Genomic DNA, 6,755 nt, shown 5'->3' with positions numbered 1-6,755 from the left:
ATGCCAGGGTCCTGAGATCATCACCCAAGACAAAGGCAGCCACTTAACTGACTGAGCCACCCAGGCACCCTGTAATTTAGATTTAAACGCATACTTTAAGTTCATTCATTTCTACTTATGTTTAGTATAGTATTTCATTTGGTGAGCTAAAGCTCAGTTGATTTAGCCATTGCCTTAATAATGGACATTAAGGTTGTTTGGCGTTTTTTCTTTTGAAAAACTGATGCATGAACATTGTTGGATATGTTTCTTTTCACACATGTGAAATAATTTTTCTCTGACATAATTGTTGGGTCCAAATGTAGGGTGAGGGAAAGTGTAATGCTGGTGATGGAAAGAACATGTAACTGGCAACAAGGCCTGGTTTGTTTTTCTACCTTGACCATTTCCCTTTTTTGAGATACTGTGTATTTCCTTTATAATAACCTCAGCTTGTCATTGGTTAGTTGAGGTGATTGGACAATGATATTCAATAGTTCTATAATTTTGTGATCCTGTTTCTTTTTCAGGAGCAATTAAAAAATTTTTTTTTCTATTTCAATTTTTTTTAGAGTGGGAAGAGGCAGATGGAGAGGGAGAGAGAGAATTTCAAGCAAGCCCCATGCCCAGTGCAGAGCCTGACAAGAGGCCTGACACAGGGCTGGTCCTACAACCCTGAGATCATGACCTGAACCAAAATCAAGAGTCATACACCATACAACTGAGCCACTCACGTGCCCCTCAGGAGCAATTCTTTTTTTTTTTTTAAGATTTTATTTATTTATTTGGCAGACAGAGATCACAAGTAGGCAGAGAGGCAGGCAGAGAGAGAGAGAGGGAAGCAGGCTCCCTACTGAGCAGAAAGCCCTATGCCGGCCTCCATCCCAGGATGCTGGGATCATGACCTCAGGAGCAATTCTTAAGTATAATATTGTTTTCCACTTCTAAGTACAGATGATGTAACCAAGACTGCAAATAAATTCATAACAACAAATGATACAGCAAAGGAAGAGATTATGCTCTCTAGTAAACTCCAAAGAAACATTTTCCAAGGAACTACCTTTCTTTTTTTAAAAAAAGATTTTACATATTTGACAAAGAGAGACACAGCAAGTGAGGAAACACGAGCAAGGGGAGTAGGAGAGGGAGAAGGAGGCTTCCTACTGGGCGGGGAGCCCAATGCAGGGCTCGATCACAGGACCCTGGGATCATGACCAGAGCTGAAGGCAGATGCTTAACAACTGAGCCACCCAGGCACCCCAAGGAACTATGTTTCTAGAAGACTAAGAACTGAAGAGACAATAGGAAATATCCATGGTGGGGAAAGGGGAGGGGAATAAAAGTTTTTTTCCAGCAGGGGTGGACAGGATTAGAATCTCAACTGGAGAGGTTATTTTAGTTAATGTGTAGACATTTTATCAGTTTCAAAGCATTCCCACTAGGGAGAAGTCCTTTGAATGTAGGATATGTGGGAAAGGTATCAGCTTTAATTCAAAACTGATTCAGCACTGAAGAATGTACATGGGGGTGATACTCTTCAAATATATAGTGCTTAAGAAAACCGTTGGATGTAACTCCCAACTTAGCACTAGAGAAGTCCACAGAAGAGTTTTGAAGCTATCTCAATGTAAGGAATGTGGGAAAACCTTCGATAGGAGTACAAAACTAACTTGGCATTATTAAGCCACACTGTGGAGAAATCCTGAGTTTTAAAACTCAGCATAATTTTTATGAGATTTACATGTTGAAGCTTGTAGCTCTAGTTCATTTTAACTAATGAATAGAATTTTCTACAGCCTACTTATCTACTTTTACTATTTCAAGGAGTGCCATAGTGAATATCCTCAAATGTGTTAAAGAAACAAACTCGGGGCACCTGGGTGGCTCAGTGGGTTAAGCCTTCGTCTTCAACGCAGGTCATGATCTCAGGGTCCTGGGATCGAGCCCTGCATCGAGCCCTGCATCGGGCTCTCTGCTCAGCAGGGAGCCTACTTCCCCACCCCCCTCTCTGCCTGCCTCTCTGCCTACTTGTGATCTGTCAAATAAATAAATAAAATATTTATTTAAAAAAAGAAGCAAACTCAAAGAGGTCTGTAAGAAGAAAGCAAAAGCAAAGGTGTTTTCATGTTTAATAGTTGGTAAGTACATACTACTTATATAATACGGGTTACAGAATGAAGGGAATGACTCACAAATAGTAAGAAATCAGTAGAGATAATATGCTCATTACATATTAAGTGAATAAACTCAATTTCATACAACAAGCATATGCTAACAAGTGTGGGTTTTTTTATAGCAAGTAGAGCATGCCAGAACAATTTCCTACAAAAAATATTTAAAAGTTTGCAGTAATCCTAATCTTGCCATTTAGAGTAGGTTACCTAGGAGGCAAATATAAAACTATGGTAGTCAGTGATAATGCTTTCTCTTTATTAATGGAGGCCTTAGACAGAGACTCAAATTCTATGTTAGTCCTGCATGAATACATCTACCAGTGGAGCCCATTCAGAAACCCAGATATGGGACATTTGGTATTTAGCTTTCCATCTTGCAGTACAGAAAGGCACCCCAGAAGAAGGCTGGTAAAGATGCTGAATGAAACACTCCATTGGACTCCATGCACTGATTGGACTCATACTACACTGGTGTCCCATTTTGCTTAGGCTCCTCTTAATGCCTTTAGGTAACTGGTATATAATGTTTTAAAATACTTCTTTAGGGGCGCCTGGGTGGCTCAGTGGGTTAAAGCCTCTGCCTTTGGCTCAGGTCATGATCCCGGGATCCTGGGATCGAGCCCCACATCGGGCTCTCTGCTCAGTGGGGAGCCTGCTTCCTCCCCTCTCTCTCTGCCTGACTCTGCCTACTTGTGGTCTCTGTCTGTCAAATAAATAAATAAAATCTTTAAAATAAAATAAAATACTTCTTTAAGGAAATGTAGGCATTGATTTCTCAAAAGCAGGTATACGAGTATTCATCCCTTTAAAGGTTTCTCATTAAATACCATTGTTACTTGTTACTTAGAGTATTAACAAAGTTTTAACCATGACTGAATCAAACTTTTGGAGCTGGTAATTTTTTAATTTATGCATAATGACTCCCTGTGCATGTGTGCAAGAGTTTTTTTAGGTTATAGGAACAGAGTCATAGTGCCTATGGTTTTTCAATTTTATGATATGGAAATACAGGACTGGAAGCGTTTGCAGATTCCCAAGTGAGGTTGAGGCCCTCAGTGACTGAGCTGAGGCAATGAGAACAGAGATAAAAGCCAGGATCATAATGCTAAAATGGCCAAGAAGCTTCCTACATCCCCGTGAGATCTTTGATGTCTTATTTTTCTAGGATCAGTTCCCTCAGTGGAATAATAGATCTTGAGGTGAAGAAGGCACATGTCCAACATTTCGTTTTTTTGTCAAGCCAAGGGCATTGAGACAGAATAAACACTGGCGATTTTGGAGCAGTTTGGGTACTGATCACGTGTAAAGGGAAAGGAAGAACACTTAAAAGATTAATTTCTAGAGAGGTACCATCCAGAAGGCTGAATAAATGTGTACAGATAAATATGCTTGTGTGTATCTACAGTTACAGCTGCTTCCCGCTATAGAACAGTCTGTGAGAGATGCTAATGGTAGAGTTCTAAATAGTACTGCGACCATCCAGCTCTTCATCGTTGCTGACGGGGACGTTTTATTAGCCTTCTGACTGCTCTCTTGCCGATCTTAAATGCATTTTTCACGCTGCAAGTACAACTCATAGATCTACAACGAAATCAGACCCGGTCCAAAGAGCAGAACTAGCTCGAGTACAGCAAATAAGAGAATCCCCCCATACTAGCGCTCATCCAGGATGGCCCTTGGCTTCCTCCGTCTCTTGCGAAGGTTTAAATTCTGTGCACCCGCAAGCCCTTCAAAGAGCAGGTCGCCTCCTCCTCGCTGGGGTAGGCCCGCGTGGGGGACCCCGGAGGAATCCCAAGAAGCTCCAGCAGCCCAAGTCGAGGAAGGGCGAGTCCGGGAGACACGCCGGCGGTGACGCACTTCCGGTGCGCCTGCTGCGGTGCGCCGGCCGCCCGCCGCCGGCCGCTCGCCTCCTGAGGTGAGTGCGGAATGAGAGGCTTCGTTGTGGAGCCTGAGGCTGGCAGTTCCGTGATTCCCGAGGCCTCTGGGAGATCGTCCCGGGAGGCTGACCCAGGAGGGAGTCCGGCGACGGCTTCGCTATGGAGGAGAGCGGGGCGGTTTGCGGGCTGTCCGCCCCTTCCCGCCGCGCTCCTTCACTCGCTGCGGCGGCCACTTCAGGAAATGGGGGCCGAGGCTGTGGGCCGCCGGTGGAAGGTGCGGCCCCCTTGGGTGACCGACGTGCCGCAGTTTAGGCCGCTACCCTCGCTGAGCGCAGGTTAAGTGCAGTGTCATTCCGGTTCCGGGGATGCAGCACTAAGGAAGACAGCCGCAGGGACTTTGAGGCTAACGGGGAAGTGGCTGCTAATTCTGATCATGCCTCTGCCCCTGCTCGTAATATCCCCATTGATTTTGGACAAAAACGCGCGGAGTGTTCACGGGCCCCGCTTCGCCTGGTGTCCCGCAGCTTCTTTCTCCTCGGTCTTGCCCCACACTCCCTCGGCCCCAGCTACAGGCTTCTTGGCCTGGTACTTGTAAAACATGCACCTTTTGGCCTAGTTAATTGCACTTCTCAAGTCTTCCCTCGACTGGGGCAATCCCCTGCTTGCACTGGCACTGTTGACCTCATCATGGGTTTTCAAACCACCGAATACTTAGCACATAACAAATGTTGTAACCTCACACTTAAGTTTTAGTGTAAATTGCACGAGAAGTTGTTTGAATCCCTAGTGCCAACCACATTGCCGTGCACACAGTATCTCGATAAATATTGACTGAAAGGGCTGATGTATTTGTAATTGCAGCGTAAGGTTATATATATCTAAATAGATAGATAGGTAGATACTTGATATAAGAAAAGGATATATGCCCACCAGATCTCACTTAATTTGGATCTTCCAGGATAGGACTTTCAGATTGAGTTCTGAAGCTCTGAAGAGGAGTTAACAGGTTAAAAAAGGTGGGCAAGTTGGGAAAGGCTGTTAGAGGCAGGGGGAAATAGGTGCTAGGATGGATTTGGGACCCAATAAGCCATTTAATAGTTGCACTATGACATTTCTTTTAATTTGAAAAGTAGTGTATTTCTAGTAAGCAGACTGGGGAAATAATTAAAGTGGCATGAAGGAAAAAAATCATCAGTAAGACTACCATTCCCTGTTTTCAAATTTATATCCATCGAGTGGTTTTGTGGATATTTGTAAGCACACACATGATTTTTATGCAATTGAAGGTTGAAGTAATGAAATTTTCTCACAGCATTTGAATATTTTCCTATGTTGTGAAATATCCTACAGCATGGTTTTTAATGGCTACTCTTTTTCTGATTTGTACCAGATATTTGGATATTCAAGTTTGCATCTTTTTCATATTAGAAGTGACTGTGATGAATGCTTATGAGTAGACATGTCTTTGAACACATCTCAGATAAGTTCCTCAAGTTGGAATTTTAAAAAATTAACTACCTAAGCAAATTTAAACAGTACTACATGTGTGTGGTAAAGAAAAAGGATTACTTAAGATTGTATAGTAAAAAAGAAATCTCCCTCTCTATTTGGACCCACAGGTCCATTCTCTGGAGGTAACCACTACTAACAGTTTTCTAAATTTGAGCAAATCACACACAACTGAATTGGCATTTTATACTTAACAGTATAGATAGGAATATTTTTAAGTAGGTATTTGTTTTGAGGAAAAAATGGAACAATTTACATTCCTACCAGCAGATACTGGTTTTCTGTACTTTCTTCAGTATAAAGCATTATCCCTTTTTTTTTTAAGTTCCCAATTGGATAGATAGAAAAGTTACATTTTATTGTTTTAATTTTCCATCTTTATACAGTAAAGGGTAAACAGCTTTTGGCATGTTTGCTGGCCACATATAGGAGAATTGCCTATCAATGGTATTTTCTAGAATGTTTGACTTTTTCTTACTGGTTTTGTAAGGACCTGGACTGTTTATATTTTTTACATATTTTGTAGAGGTAGTTCCTAGTTTGCTTTTGAGTTTTCCTTAGTCATTTAAACCAGAAGTTTTAAAGTAATTTAATTTGTCATTTTAAGACTTTTCTCTTTGTTTCTTTGTCATTTGGCTTGTGATCCTACCACTGTGCTGGAACTGCTTGTGCTAGATGTCTCTGCACCCAGGGATATAGACTTACCTTTATTTTCTTTTAGTGTTTCTTTGATTTTGTTTTTCACACTCAGAATTTTAGTGCATATGTAATTTATTTCAGTATATGATAGGAGATAATTTAAAGATTTTTTTTTGTTTGTTTTTATTTATTTGACAGACAGAGATCACAAGTAGGCAGAGAGGCAGGCAGAGAGTGAGAGAGGGAAGCAGGCTCCCCGCTGAGCAGAGAGCCCGATGTGGGACTCGATCCCAGGACCCTAAGATCATGACCTGAGCCGAAGGCAGCGGCTTAACCCACTGAGCCACCCAGGCGCCCCTGATAGGAGATAATTTAATTACACATTTTTCTTCAGTAGTTAACCAGTTTTTCCAATGTTGTTCATTGAATAATCTGTCCCTTTTCCCCACTGATTTGGAATGCCATCTTTCTGATTTACTTTTATGCTTTAGTCTTTCCTGGGTTTTAGATTCTGTTTTATTGTTCTAGCAGTTTGTTCTTGTACGAGTGTACCTTTTTCGTTATACATTTCGCATCT

General features: G+C 41.9%; 1 protein-coding gene across 5 annotated transcripts in view; it reads left to right on the top strand.

The window, feature by feature from the left end:
- Window positions 1-4,176: 4,176 nt before the first annotated feature.
- Window positions 4,177-6,755, top strand: part of ZNF19 (zinc finger protein 19) — a 29,749-nt gene continuing 27,170 nt past the window's right edge. For 3 of the 5 annotated variants that reach the window (XM_044255787.1, XM_044255783.1, XM_044255785.1), the window contains exon 1: window positions 4,177-4,304. The gene's annotated coding sequence lies outside the window, so the exon portion shown is untranslated. Of the gene's footprint in view, window positions 4,305-5,026; window positions 5,047-6,755 lie in introns of those variants that run through there. The other 2 variants (XM_044255788.1, XM_044255784.1) reach the window with 2 other exon arrangements.

Source organism: Neovison vison, chromosome 7 (assembly GCF_020171115.1).
Source record: "Neovison vison isolate M4711 chromosome 7, ASM_NN_V1, whole genome shotgun sequence".
Lineage (NCBI taxonomy): Eukaryota > Metazoa > Chordata > Mammalia > Carnivora > Mustelidae > Neogale > Neogale vison.
This window is presented reverse-complemented; position numbering and strand designations above follow the sequence as displayed.